The 16,451-nt window shown below is 39.2% G+C and overlaps 1 pseudogene; it reads right to left on the bottom strand.

Moving 5' to 3' along the window:
• Positions 1-5,953: 5,953 nt before the first annotated feature.
• Positions 5,954-15,759, bottom strand: LOC117779333 (annotated as a pseudogene).
• Between the last annotated feature and the right edge of the window lie 692 nt (positions 15,760-16,451).

Here is a 16,451-nt window from a genome sequence, read left to right on the forward strand (position 1 = left end):
CACAGCAGAAAATAGAAAGAGCTCCATACTGGTGCTATGGTGTCTTCCAAGTATCCGCAAGCGCCGACTATCAAATTGAACTCAACAGCGTCATTTACACCAGGTTTTTAGCCTAAATGTCCTCAGATATTCGCCTCTGGAGCTGCGTTCCTCCGTGGTTTACAGTGGACATCTAGGCTAAAAACATGGTGTAGATGACGCTGTTTTAAGACAAGTTTGAAATTAAGAACGAATTTTGTGGACTCGAACACTTCACCCACCCCTCCATTGGCATAGTGTTGAGTCGATAATGAATTTTCATTTTTGGGAGAACTGGGGAAGTTTTTAGCCCTTTCCTGAAGATTGCAATGGAGGGACCATCAGGCAGTTGGTTCCAGCGCTGTGCCCCATAGTGACCAAGGGGTCTCAGAGGTCTCGCATGCAGGGTTCTGTTGAACTAACTTGTCTGTTATGTATTTGGGGAAACAGATCACTCAGTATTGGATTCATGGACAGTGATACTGCCTATTGACCTTATTCTGAATAAGACATTATTCCCATTATAATGTTTACATGAGTTGCTAATAGAATATTCCATTCATATTCCAGTATACGTGTTACAGCGGAGTCTGAGGAGGATGTCGACATAATGCAACTAAAGTCGTAATATTACACGTTTTAATTTAGTTATTGCTTATTCTGAGTATGACCTTATTTGGGTCAAGGTAATTAGACAGTGCTGTTTACATTACAGTGTCTTATTCAGACGATTGGATCAATAAAAAAAAGAAAGTGAAAGCTCATAATTTCAGTGATTGACAGAAAAGCAATTCATTACTCAATTAAAAAAAACATAAAATTAAAATATGATGCAGTGATTTTTTGAAAGACATATATTTATGTTTTAATGTCTATATTATTGCTACTTTCCAGGTTCATGGTGAGTGGCTTGTGTATTCCAACCAGCTCTTTCTATTTCCTGCTGTGATTTCGACCTCTTCAGGCAGTGTAATAGTTAGAGCAGCAACAACCATCATACCTGTTGAGTGCCATTATAACAAGTGAGGCTGATGCATTATTGTTTATGTACAGTGGAAACTTTCCTTCATTCAAACTCATGCTGTCCCATTTGATTAGATCAGTGGTTTTCAAACTTGTTCCCGCCCCAGGCACACATAAGGTCAAACCAGAATAGCGAGGCACACCTGTAATCTGAGTCATGCGAAACCCATCTTATCTCCGAGCTCTCCTTTACACTGGCTGTCATTTAAGGTCGTAGATGTGTCACAAACTAATAATTCTCACCATCTGACAACTGCGCCATGGTGAAAATTAGGATCCCAAAGGTTTTTTGGGGTAAAGAATGTGTTGAGAAATTAAATATATACAAATAACTGATATAATAAATTAAAAAGTATTTTTTTCTTTTCGTATCTGGGCTCCAGACTAAGTTTGCGATGAGTTTTAATAGGTGAAGTATTTCTCCTGATGCCGTAGACAAAACACCACTCTCCACCACACATGCCAATGCAATAATGCGCTGCAGAACAGAGGATGAATGGAGGGAGGTATGAATGGATGCAGAGATGAGTGACTGAATGGATGGATGGATGGATGGATGGATGGATGTAGGGATGGATGGATGAATGGATGTAGGGATGGATGGATGGATGGATGGATGGATGGATGGATGGATGGATGGATGTAGGGATGGATGGATGGATGGATGGATGGATGGATGTAGGGATGTAGGGATGTAGGGATGGATGAATGGATACATAGATGAATAAATGGGACTGAAGTTCTTCTGACGGTGTTTCCCACAGCTCTCTGCGCAACTGATTGTGACAATGCGACTCCAGCCGTCGGTCACTAACCACGCTGCCTGTGTGAAAATGGCCGTCCTGCTACAGTTCACCGGGCTCCACCTCGACCTTCTGGCGGTCGCGCTGTCGGTGAGCGCCTCAGGCAAAGTCTGAGCACTCGGATAACTACGCAATGAAATGTAGTTATAAAGCACGTTTCCTTCACCGAAATCAGGGCGCTGCACAGGCACATGAAAAAACAACTGAGACAAATATACATTTCAAATCTGAAAGCCCATTTTGCAATAATTTTCAAGCAAAATGAAAGGGAAGTACAACAGAGATTTAAAAAAGTAAAGGAGAGCTAGGAGATAAGATGGGTTTCGCATGACTCAGATTACAGGTGTGCCTCGCTATTCTGGTTTGACTTTATGTGTGCCTGGGGCGGAAAAAGTTTGAAAACCACTGATCTAATCAAATGGGACAGCATGAGTTTGAATGAAGGAAAGTTTCCACTGTACATAAACAATATTGCTTCATTACTGACATTAGGTAGCTGAATTAGCTGAATTCTAATGCAGGCTAACGTTAGCAAACAGACTCGTTCAGCCTGATAACAGGGAAACGGTGTCAGCAGAAGACACGTGTTTTCTCCGTTTACACGCAAACAGCTGAGAGCTGCACTGAGGTAAGGAGAGAAGAGGGGGAGATCCTGGAGCTGGAGGAGGAGGAGGAGGAGGAGGAGGGGGGAATGAACCACTGGGACCTGACTGAAACTACACAGGTTTGTGTTTTTATTATATTACTACATGGTCTCGTTGATGTCAACAAGAAAAATCCAACAAAGTGTTTTTATACCACAGCTCTGTGTTGACATCTCACTGAGTAATGTTAATGTAACATTAGCTGTCTCAGAAACCACTGAATAATAATTATATGAATACTGTATGTTACAGGAATATCTTGTCATTGTTTTACACATGTGGGATAAAAAACATTCCAGCTTATGACCCCTAACAACTGACATTATCATATAACCAACATAATATAGATCTAATAATAAAGCCTTCTCTGAGTTTCTCCTTTGTTTGTTTTCAGACACTTCCTGAAGAGATGAGTGTGGAGCAGCACAGGGGCTGACAGCTGCAGACATGGTGACCCACCTTCTGCTGGAGTACCATGGTGTTCCTATGAACTGTAGGGACACACCTTTCAGACAGCCAGAGGAAATGCTGTGGTCAGGATCCTGAAAACTGTGTGAGTCTACCACTGTACTTCTCCCAGTACTGCCTAGAAGTGTTTTACATATTCAGAGGCAGTACCAGGAGGATGTTTGGGTTTTAGACCGCTCTGGAAGCTTCATATAGTACCACAGGTATTCACACAACTGCATATACTAGGTGCAGAAGGATGTAATTTGCATTATTATTATTACTTCTGTTGTATCTTTTTTATTTATTTGTTTTTCTATTACTATTTTCACACATTTGCTTTGAAATTGTTAATTGTTTTATGAATATATTCATATTTTCCACTATAAATATTTGTTCAATTGGGTTTACACTGTAATGAAAATTGCAATAATAAAAGGGACATTAAACAGATTTGCTGTATTTATTTTGTATTTATATTATATACATAAACAGATTTTTTACACAGGTTGGTCTGCGTGAAAGGCACCATGATTCAGCTTTGCTTTTCAAGGACGAATAGTGGTCCTGTTGAAAACAGTTACAATACTTATTAATATAATATTTGACATTCATATCCAGTTTGGCAAAAGTAATGCTTATATGAGAATGACTTACAGGGTTTGTATTCCACAAGAGTTACAAAAAAAGTTAATTATATAAATGTATATTTTAATTAAAAATATATTATGTATATATATTTGTATAGTCTTCTGAAGCTGAAATTCCAGTTTTCAACCATTCAATATCTGATATACATGTTAACAACTTTGAACATGGAGTGTGGATGTGAGTGATTTATTTCAAATGCAAGCTGTGGAAACAACAAAAATATAATACTGAAGCATTTTAAACTTTTTAAAAATAGATATGGTGAAATGGCAGTCAGAAAGGAGAGAAAATAACAAAGAATGGAAGAAAGAAACTTTTTGTTGATAATAAAACATCAGAGAATAAACATTGCAATATTAATTCCAGTGTAAACTCCATTGCTAAACAAAGCTGGATCTGAAAAGGGTTTTTCTTTCATTGGAGTTGATGTATCAGGGTCAGGAAGCTGTAAAAGAACCTTAAGAAAAAAAGTGATACATGACACAGTTGTCTCCTCCTGTAATATATAATTTCACATCCTGAGGTGGTGGGAAGTTCACTAACATTGTATTTCTTGTGCATAGTAATAAAACTAATCTATCAAACAACAGATTGAATTTATATTGATGTGGTAAATTACCTGTTCAACAGAAAACCGGAGACTTCAGCGTCAGAAACTCTTTGTCTCTCAGTAGTTTTCCATCGTGGAGACAACAAGTTGTTTATCCTCATTTCCTGTTTCACCACGCCTCACTTTAACTTTAACTTTCACTTCTCGGACGAAGCCTGCAGCCGTTCCTTTGGTTTTTCAGTGCTACATTTATTGTTTATTACTTATTATTATTAAAGTATTTTCCGTTACGGTTTTTATTTTAGGCTCACTACAGAGTTAATATAACTTAGATATGAGGATTATATCCCGTTTTGTGCAAAGAGAGCATTAGAAATCCTTAGACATCTTACACACTGCTACTTTAAATTGATCTTGTAGTAAACTGCAGAAATCCTGAAGTAGATAAAAGATTATGTTGCTCAGCTCATTTACCGGTTCAAACTAGCTGCTTGTTTTCATACAAAAGTACATCGATTTTATCACTCCACAATACAATAAGATTACCAGATTCAATAACTGTATTTAATGGAGTGTTTATAGGTTGTTGCATTTGAACTATGCAGACTCTAATATATAGTTGTGAAAATGATTTGGCTTGATGGTTTCCTGACTTAATGTAACACATTAAATATTCATCTTTTGTAACTGGCCTTTTCCTGCCAAGCTTATGACACACCTTGCTGTTGGGTGGGTGAGAAACAATAACCTCCTTTAAAGCACACTGTCAACACAAAGCAAATGAAAAACACAAAGAGCTGTAGCAGTCATTAAAGTCAGTGTTGAGGGTGTGTGGTGTAAGAAAAGGATGTTGAAGGGCAGAAATCAAAGAAAGAAAAGGGGCGAGAGAGAGAGAGAGAGAGAGAGAGAGAGAGAGAGAGAGAGAGAGAGAAGGGCTCTCATTTCTAAGATATTTCTTGATGTATTACACAATCTCAAATAAGTCTGCTTCATGTGATGAGATTTTAAAAAGAGCCACCCTGTAGACCTACCAGCAAAATCAGAACTGATTTGCTGAAACTTGAAAATTGTAACTAAAGCTTACTTTCTACTCCTGTGAGAAAAAAACGACTGAATGTATCAGACTGGTTAGTAAATTTAGAAGGTTCACCTGGATGTCACGTTCCCATGACTGTGAATAAAAACCCATGACAGTAAATGCCGATTTAGCACAGCAGCAAACCTACACAAATCCTATGACTGTAGATATGAAAAAGTAATTTAAAAAAAGAAAAGTTAAAGGTTATAGTATTCCTGTTGTGGTCTGTATGCTGTGATTGTGCTTTGGGGAACATTGAAGAATACATGCTGAGCACTGCCATTGTTTCTTTATGGAATCTGTTTAATTGAGTAATTCATCCGTACATGTTGACAACACCACAAATGGAGTGAATGATCTTTTAATTCCTTTCAAAGTGTAAATAGTTACCACAAGATAAAACTCAAAACAAAGAAACCCTTCATTCTGAGGGAGAAAATAAAAAGATTGTGCTCAATTTAAAAGAGAAAAAAAACTCAACAACATATTGACATATACACTTAATATTTTCCTACATTGGAAATGTAAATATTTCACATTAGATACATCACAGGAACAGGAACAGATTTTTAAATTCTGATTTTTTAAATCCTGTTTGATAAGGATGATACCACATACAGACATGGTCATGTTTTAATAAGAGACAATATATGTAAATATTTGACATCAGGATTGTCATAGAAACAAAAAAATAGCATCTCACATTAAATTTGATAAAAGAAAAAACAACAATTTCTGTGGATGTTTTTCGAGGCAAGATAATGATGTTATGTCAAACAAAATCCTAAAATCCATTTGGTATGTTTCTTAACATGTGCTCCTAGAATGTACACAGACTATCAGACTGTATTTCAGTGAGCTCATCAACACAGAGTTAAAGCAGATTACTTTGTTAAAAACATAAAAACATTCTCAGATAAAGGTGAACACAAATGAATCAAATTATCCGTGACAGGATAATGAATCAGTGTAATGAGGAGGATGTGCACTTCTCTAATCAGACAGCTTGTTGTCTCTCAGTTGATGTTAAATGACACTTTGAGACTCTGTTCTGCCTGTTGAAGTGAGATATTTTTCCAGGTTGTAGGAATATCAGCAGGCTTTACACCATATTCTTTTGCAAACTCCTCATTGAACGTTGCCATTACATATTTCCAGTAGTCTGATGCCTCATAGCTTCCATCTGGAGGAATGTTCCAATCTGGGAAGATGTCTTTGTAATTTTTGTAAGGGACCCTTCCACCTTTAACAGCACCACAGGTAAAAAGGTTGTCACTTGCCACAAATGAAGAGCATATGTCAGTGGCTAGTTTTTTACTATGGAACCACTCACGTGCATCCAGACCGTTTGGCCTATGCAGTGAAGCCTCATGCACAGAATGGTTACCACCTCCACGCACACAGGCCACTCCACAGAAGGGACACCGTTTACCACATCCAATCACTTGGGTGAAAAGCTCATTCTGGGACTTGACATCATCACGGTTCAGTATCATCTTGATGTCTCTTCTTTTAAACTCTTGCTTTAGATCTTGTTCCATTTTATTCACAAACTGTGTGAACCAGTGAGCAAACTGTTCCTGGTTTGCTTTGTTCAGGATCATGAAATCACCAAGTGCATCCTGGGAAATGACCAATGAATCACCAAGTTCCTGACAGAAGTTGTTAATGAATGTTTTCAAGTCAGCACTTGTTTTCTTTGTGGCCTTGTGGATTGCAGCCTTTATGCTTCTGATACTTGAGTCAAGATGCGGATCCACTAGCTCAAACATTTTAGAATCTTTTGATAAGTGTTTCACTGTTTGGTCGAGTATCCACTCCTTTACATATACCTCATTTGAGCGAATGTACCTTACGTACTCCGTAACCTTATGCTTTGAGAGCAAATCCAGTAACATTTCATACTGGGAGCAGACTCTTGTGATGAACTGTGATTGTTTCCTCATTTCATGAATGATATCAAGACCCAGTTTACTGTAGACAAAGTCTTCAACTGCAGGCTTCAAACATTTTTGGGTGAATTATTCTGCTTTCTTCTGGCTCTGGTCTTGTTGATTGAACAAATCTTTAAAACTATCACGAAGCTTTTTTAATTCTTCTTCTTTGTTCAGACATAAGTAAGGGTCATTCTCCTTTAGGAAATCTTCGTGCATTTTCTGAAAGTGTCTGGCTGCAATGCAACAGATGTGCTGTTTTAGAGAAACTTCAAACTCAATTTCTATGGTTACATCCTCATCCTGTTGCAGCCTCTCATCAATTATGCGAAGGATCTCCTGGATGTAAGCATCAGAGTAGTTTTTAGTTTTTTTTGCATCTGCTTCAGGTGCATCTGTTTTCCCTTTTTTCTTCACACACTGAATGCATTCAGCTATGAATTTGTCAGCTATCTTCTGTACCCTGATTGTGGGATCTTCAATGGGTAGCCAATTGCTCGCCCCCTTTTTAGCTTTTTCAAGCATTCCTGTGGCTTTGTATTTGAAAGGCGTTTTGCCACAATCTTGCAGGCGTCTTTGATTCAGCAATTCACATGCATGACTCCCTTTGGGTGAGAGATTTATTCTTAAGTAGTGGGAGACACTGGTGAAGACATTTTTTGGCTCTTGTTTGGAAAAAGACAGTTTCTTTACTGTTTCTTTCCACATCTTATCAAATTCTTGGTTCAGTTCTTCATCTCTCATCTTCATGTTTTTCTTTCGACATTCATCGATCAGTGCACACACTGCTTTTTCAATTTCTTTTGTGTGATTTTCCTTGATTTTTTTAACTTCTGTCTGTCCCTCTTTGATTTTAGCCGCTGCTGTGAGTTGACTATACACAGAGTTCTCCATGTCTTGTCGAAGACTCCTTGCACTGTTTGCAAAGTCCTCTTTGTATCTTTCTACGAGATGGACATGGCCGTCTTTTTGCTCAAAATAGTTTTTCAGTTTTTCAAGATGCGCTTTCTCCAATTCCATCAGCTTTGTGGAGACTTTACTTTTCAAACTCAAGATGAGTTCTCTCATGTCAACTATTTTAGATTTGGAAGCAGGTGTTCCTAAATTTGAGATGGTTGTTTCGGCATTTGTTATCCACTTGTATATGGATTCTTTGAAGTCCCATTCCCACTTGTTGAATTCTGTGCATAGCCTCATGTATGCTTCAGCCACTAGACTGTTTCTGAAGCTGAAGATGAAGTTTTCATGCTTCACTGCTCTCCACAGGCTTGACATCCACACTTTAAACTTCAAGATGTCATTAGCAGAGGACTCACAGTTTCCTAGTATTTGGGTGATGTTTTTCTTGAACTGATATACAGCTTCGCTGTACCCTGCATTGACTGGTGCCATTGGTGGGTTTCCATTCCAGAGTCCAGGAATGTACCAGTTCCCAGTTTCTGGGTTGTACTCCATGACATCAGTGAAGCACTTGTTCTTTTCTTTTTTCTCCATTTTGGCTGCCGTCTGTGTCATCTCGTTTAACTGATCCAAGAGCAGTTTCCTCTCTCTTTGGGTGTTCTCATTGGCTGAAACATCTGACACATTCTGGTGAACAAACTGACATTTAGGCTTTTTGCCCACCTCTTTCATCCTGAGAAACGCATGCACAACTATTTGTAGGATGTCCTTCATTTGTGTGGAATTCTCCATTGCAATATTGATAATGGTGATGTCACTCAGCCCCACAACAAGTGTTGCGAGCTCATTGTCGTGCTCATGGCTATCATCCAGTTGTGCAAGCTCTGCTGACTTTAAGCCCTCAGTGTCAATGATGACCATGAAGTCACAGTTGAGGACTTGTTTGACATCTTCATTGATTCTGATGAGCAACATAAAAGCACCTCGAGTGCACCGGCCACTGCTGACTGCAAACTGCACTCCAAACATGGTGTTAAGAAGAGTGGACTTTCCTGTGCTCTGAACTCCAAGAACCGTGACGACCAGTATCTTGTTCTTTGGAGACACCAGTTCATTGAGCTGAGAGAGAACATCACTCACCCATGTGAGAGGTATGTTGGATGCATCTCCATCTACAAGCTCCAGGGGAAATCCATCAAGCAACAATCCTGCACAGAATTCTGGCAGATGCTGTAGTTGTTTACGTGACTGATCTTGTTCTGGAAGGGAAACTGAAGCTTCATAGATCTGACCCATTTCACGGAAGAAGTGTTCAATTCCCAGTGAGCTGCTGGAAAGCTCTTTATCAATGACTTTGATGGCCTCTTTGTTCTCAGCATCTTTGCATTTTTCTTTGTACTCCTTCCTGAGGCCAGACAGTTTTTCTCGAGACAGGTTATCAAGGTTCATTCGCATCCATTTCAGGAAATAACGTCTCTCTATGCCTGGGCTTGATATTGCACTGATGAAGCACGTCATGGCATCTGATATGTTTACAGAGCTCTGTTTCTTCCGAAGTTTTTCTTTCTTTTCCTGAAGCCCTGCTTTGTATATTTCTATGTCTTCAGATCCAAGATTTTTAAGACGAAATTCTTCCTTCTCTAAAATTGTTAATTCCTTCCATATTTCGCCATGCAAGGGAAGCTGAGTGACTTTGTAGTCAGGGATGTTTTGAATTTTTGATGTTATGGCATCTGCATTTTCCTTGGCAGTCTGACACTCTGGACAGTCTTCATCAACCAAGATTCCCAATTCATGGGCAATGTCAGCCATCTTCTCAATGCACATCTTCTCCTTTGTGTTCTCAATAACATCGTTGACTTTTTTCCACAAACCTTTGACAAAGTCTGCATCATTTTTCTGCTTTGTCTTTGTAATGATGTTTTTTGTTAAGCCCAGCTTTGTTGCTACTGTTTTTAGAGCATCCATACTAAAGCATTTGCTTTCTTGGTTACCGACCAAAAACATCTGTGCCTTGTGGTGGAGGTTGGTTAGCAGCTTGCACTCAGGGTCCAAATTGTCAAAGAACACAAACACTGCTGCAGATGTCTGACACAAGAAAGAAAACTGAGTTTCAAATGAAGCAATGTCCCCACGAAGGTTAGCTACAGCTAATGGCTCACTGAAAATATCAATGTTTTCTTTGCCAGAAGGAAGGTACCAAGTTATTTCAGTCAGTCCATTTGATATTCTTCTTGGAGTGTCACCACACTCCATATTCTTGTGAACAAAAAAGTCATTGCTCAAAAGCTTATTGAGAATCTCTGACTTGGACATGGAACATTCCCCCAGTCTCACAAAAGATATCAGTGGGATTTCAGAAAGAACAATTCTTTCTTCAGTAAAACCCTTGGATTGTACAAGTGACTGAGGTCTGTACGTTTTAACAATGTCTCTCATGGCCCAAAGCATGAGTTTGCACTGATCTGTGTCACAATCTGGAAGCAGGAGAGGCACAGAAAACTGACACATGGACATTTTGAGGGCCATTTCCTGTTGCACAAACCCATCAGAACACAGGAAGAGAGCAGTGATTACGTCAAGGGGGTTTACCTTGTCACCTGAGTCTGTAATGTCGCTCTGATTACTGAAGTCAAATTCAATCGTTTCTGTTGCTCCGTCATTGGATGATTCACATTCTGATTTTATTTCTCTCGCTGTCACATTTACCATCATTAGTTTCTTCAAGAAATACCATGGAAGATCTGAGTTGCACTTGGCAGGTTCATCAGTGATGGCCTTCAGGTCAATCTGCAGTATTTCGCTCAGTGTTAGCTTCTCTGTGTAGCGCTGCTTCAAGCCCAGATCCTCCAACAAGGTCTGTTGTTGTGTCTCTGTGGGCATGAAAACAATGATTATTAAACCCATCATTACAATGGCCAGTGGTATTCAGATCATTCCCCTTTGCATTAGGGAGGTATGGATGATATGTGTTAAATAAGTTAGTATGTATATATGTCTTTGGAAGGACAGAAAACTGAAACCACTCTTGATCTGAAAACATTTTTCCACCCCTTTACTAGTGTACCTTTTAAGTCAATAATCAGATATCTATAAATGATATATTATTACAATAGAGATTGTTATATTAATGTATATAGCTACAGAGGGGTTATGTTTTGAATCCGTCAGTCCCATTTTTTAGCTTAATATGTCAATGTGTGACTTCACATTCTTGTGAATGTCATATATAGGTATGGGTAATATGTAGGGAATTTCATTACATCTGGCACAATTCACTTGGACTTATGGTGAACAAATCTTAAAAAGGTGAAGTTGAACAATTCAACTGAACTGGATAACCTTGTTAAAGTGTATTTAATGTTATCTTAATAGTGATACTGTCGTAATATAATGTGGCACAACTGCACAGCACCTCAATATTAACACAATAGTTAATAGAGTTTTTATGTCTTTCTTGCCAAGAGTTGAACAAGTAGATCAATACCAAACACATATCTGTAGACTCGATTGGCTGCAATTGACCTTGAGGGCAGTTGTGAGGCAGTTGGAGTGAATAACGTTTAACAGCTAAAAGAATTATCTACACCTTCCTCGAGACAAAAAGGTCCACACACGACTTGAAATTGAAATGAAACAAATTCTAAAATCCTTTCCTTTTTCCTACTGGGATTTTGCCCATTTCATGCAAACATTCTTCATTCACATTCTGATTGGTCGATCAAGGATTTGTGACTCATTGCAAATGAAGTCAAATGGCCATGTAAAGGAGGAAAGGGAGGATCATCGTGTTTGACAGCTAAATGTACATCTAAAGTAGAAGCTTCTAACTCTGGTGTAAATAATTATGTTCCACAAAAACGCAGGCTCTGGTGAAACCAAAATGGCGACGCTCGTGCTACATGATGTCACTAACACTTGCAGAAAGGTTACATCAAGCAAATTGACAGAATTGTTAATTATTTTATTTTTTACTCCATGAAGGTTACATTTTGGGGCTACACATTCTGTGCGACCTTGCAAGTGCCCCCCACCACAACCAGGAAGTTGTGAGAGCGGACCATCTCCCTATATTAGAAATTCTCTTGTGCAACTCTTAAGTGTAATGGCAGCCTTTTTCATAATGCACTTATTGTTAGTCGCTTTGGATGAAAGCATCAGCTAAATCAGTGGTTCTCAACTGGTCTGGCTTCGGGACCCACCATCACCCCTTAATGACAAGCCGCGACCCAAATCGAGGAAAATTCTCAATTTCTCAAATTTATTTAATGGAAAGATGGTGCAGTTTGAACCTGAGATAGTACAGAATATCACAGTATGCCAACACAAAAAAACAAGTTTAATGATAAACCAAAACGACCAGCAGGTGGCGATGCTAGAGAGGGAAATATTCCCTATTACACTCAATTAGCTGCATTTTGATTAAAACCCCAAAATTGCTTCTTAAGGACACAAGGTAATACAACATACATAACAATTCAGTAACTTCAGCCTTTTTTAACAGACTCAACAGTGCTTTCATGCACAAACATGAAATAAAAGTCCAACTATTGAGAAGTAGTTTCAAAAAGACTCAAATTATGTAGCTTTAGCTGAGAATACTCACTCACTGAATCTATGACAACCAACAAAACTGATCCTATTCACACTGAAAACGGGTCCGCGACCCACCAGTTGAGAATCACTGAGCTAAATGATATGTAATGTAATGTAATGGACACTAGGAACATACTGGACTGGAAATGGAGGAAACTATTTCAAGTTGTTCAAGCTAATTTGGCAGGTTTGCAAGATCATACATTGATAGTTGATTTTAACAACTTTGCAAACGCACAATAAACTAATAAAAATGATGTCAGAGAAGAAATCTGGGGTATTATGGCTGTGGCTATAACAATGATGAGGTGGCTAAGGTTGCCAGCAGAAGGTTTTGAGGTAGATGCGCCTCTTAAAACCACTGAAAAGCATGACTATCAGTCAGTGCAATATTGGGCAATCTAATGACGAGTTTATATTTTGTGAAATGTAAGGACAACTGCCTACTATTGGAGCTACACTACCGGATGTCTTGGCTCAGTCAAATGCACTTCAGAAAACTGAGGCCAAAGCTGTAAATAGACTGAACAGCTAGAGACCTGTGCATCTAGGTTAATATTTCGAGTGGACTGCATTAAAAGCATCAAGTGCAGTCATCCCTCCACCCGCTTCAATATAGTGATCTTCTATCATGTCCTCAGTAGAAAACCTGAGCAAGCACTGCTGCATCAGCATTTAGCCGTAAACACAGGTTCTTCTTAGAGAAGGACTGTCTGTGGACTGAGGTCCAACTTTAATGAGTAACTGATGGGAACGTAACTTCAGAGATAACCAGGTTTGGCATTTACTGTAAATGCTAATGGAGAGCATGTTCCCTGTTTGTCCACTAGTTGTTAGACTACCACAGTGGTTCTCAAACCTTTTCTGTTATGCCCCACTTTGGAGCTAGAATATTTTTCATGCCCCACCCGCTCCCCTGCCCCAACAAAATTATGACAAAATGGGCCAAGTTTAACATAAAATAAAATACACATGAACATTAAATTCACATTACTTTCAGGAATTTCTTATGTGCAAATAAAAAACCTTTTTCAAACAACTTTTTGTGACATTTGCCACTTTTTTCAAAGAATAGTGCAATAACTTTGCTTAAATTCAACTTAATTGAAGTACTTTTGGTGACATTTATCACTACATTCCTCCATCAGTCTGTACTTTTTCAAAAATAGAGAAAAAATAAATTAAATTATAATCACTTTGTTACAACCATGATAAAGCTCAACCAAAAAGAACACATGCATGTGACTGGGGTGTAATGTTTCCAAGTGTCTTCTTAATTTGTTGGGTCTCATTCTGTCAGCTGCCAGAGTTTTCAGACCTAAAAGACACACTGGTCTCTCCTCATGTCCTCCTTCATTCACTGTGAACCCAAGAGCAAGATCGGCTTCATCGTACTTTCTTCTCAACTTGGTTTTTGAACACTGTGTCTTGTTTGTCACTGACCGGCTGCTTCACGTGAACGAGCTCTGATCTCACTGTGTGTGTCTCTCTGAGCGAATGAGTGGGGGCGGGGGGGGGGCGGAGCCCCGGGGCCTGTGTGTGTGTGTGTGCGCTGTCTGGGGGCACACACACACACACACACACACACACACACACATTCGCCCGCTCCTGGTATTTCACGCTGGCCTGATACGATGATGATTTAACAAATTAACGTGAACGTGAGTTCACTGTTCGCGAAAAATATGCGCGACATGCACAACACTGTACAGGAGCCGCTGCAGAGCCGCTGCAGAGCCGCGGGTTGCGACCCCTGGCTACGGCGAAAGAACGATTTGTTTACTGTTCCACCGTTAAAGAGATGCGGACGTCAAAACATTAGTTCCGCCTCACATTTCCCCTCCCGGTCGCGCGCCCCACCTGTTATGCCTCTGCGCCACACAGTTTGAGAATCACTGGACTACCATGACCTTTGCAAGTGAGGGTATTTAAACAGCCCTGCCTTGTATGTGCTACTTGTCACTGTCTGTGCAGCAACCCATAACTATAAACCCTGTAGTTTTAGTAGTAGTCATATAGTTTTCAAGAATTTCATGGCTGCCTGTTGTGTTCACAGTAATGCTCTGCTCTGTTAAAAACAGTTTTAACGATGGAAATATTAATAACTGCTTTAAACTACTTACAAACTGCACAGTAAATGGTGCCTTTCAATCTGAACAATAGAGTGCATGAGACTGACCTTCGTGGCGGTTTCTATTGGCGCCAAGGTTATGATGACCAGGTGGATCTCCATCGCCCATTCCCTTGATAAATGAAAAAAACACATTTGCAAACGTGACGAATCAACTTATTATCCCATACACATTAGTTTATAGTGAAGTGTTTCCATATAATTTATTTTTATCAACACAAAATAACTAGATTAGCTGTTTACCTCCATTGTGGCTGTACTCTCAATCCTCTCACTTGTGCTTCTCACTGTAAAATAGAAGACAATTCTGTGAGGCTTCATTCCTGTGACGGTTACACCATCAGCTCAGTGTTAGTATAGTTTTGTTACATTTCATTTCAGTAAAAACATTACACATAGTTATTTGTTCATAGCCTCTTTATTTAACGGACAGTTAATTTTCTGAGTTGGGTGCACACAAGTTGGTCAATATTCTGTCTTTTTCTTTAATTATTCTATGTTTCTCTTTAATTTGCAATGACACTTGTTTGCAGTGAGCTCCCCGGGCAAAATGCTTGAAGCTTGCAGGAAGTGGCCTTTTAAGCCCAGCCCACAGGAAGTGGAGGAGGCCCAAGCATGACTGGAGGAAGGGGGGGGGGTGTAATAATTTACATCAACCAGTCTTTAAAATGTCTTTGTACCCCTCTCATCACATCAATGATTCTCGCGAAAAGAAAAAAAACATAAGTAATTTTCATAAATTCCTAACAAAGCTATGTTATTGGTGTAGTTATGCAGGTCCTCCCATCAGGCACATGTTAGACAAAATCACTGACTAAACAATATAACGACCAAACTCTGTCATAAGCAACCTACCTTTGAAGGAAATTTACCCATGGCACGACTGCATTCTTTTGTCCAGGATTTTCTTTCGCAGTTACGCAGGTCTTGCAGGTGAAGTATTTCTGCTGATGCCGTAGACAAAACACCTCTCTCCACCACAGGAGCCAATGTAATAATGCACTGCAGAACACTCCTTTTATGCTCCTCAGCAAGACACTTTCACTTTGAGTTTGACACGGTCACATGGTTTCCCAGAAAGGGACGGTTTGCAGTAAATTGAAATAATGCCACACACTTAGTGCATTGCCTATTTTTTTAAATCAATGTTGAAGCCCATGGAAACAATATTTACAATATTTATTACATGTTTCCCACACAATCAAAATGAACTGTAAAGTTGTCATGAATACACTGAGACTGGGACAGGCATGAAGATGTGGTGGAATTTGCAGAAAATAAACAAGCTATGAAACATCTACTCATGAAATTCAACTGTTACAATGAAGAAAGGCTACATGTTGCAGTATCATGCAACTCATCTTTACCATCAATACATTTAAGATAAACTGGATTCATAGATAAGTTGAATGTCAGCTTTGCTTATGTAAGGACATGCAATGGAAAGGGTAAAAAGTCAAACTCTTGGGAGAGCACTTTGATCACAGACATTGATTGTGAGTGCATGTGAAAGATCATAAATGTAAAGCAGTCCCTCTCAGGTAGTACGTGGGGCGTTGTCTAGGATATACAATGATTCATTTACAGATGATGTATGATAAGGTCAAAGAATAGACTGTAGTAGCTGTTTCTGCCATGAAACAACAGCCAACTCAGCTCACAAGACATTGGATATT

Source organism: Hippoglossus hippoglossus, chromosome 18 (assembly GCF_009819705.1).
Source record: "Hippoglossus hippoglossus isolate fHipHip1 chromosome 18, fHipHip1.pri, whole genome shotgun sequence".
Lineage (NCBI taxonomy): Eukaryota > Metazoa > Chordata > Actinopteri > Pleuronectiformes > Pleuronectidae > Hippoglossus > Hippoglossus hippoglossus.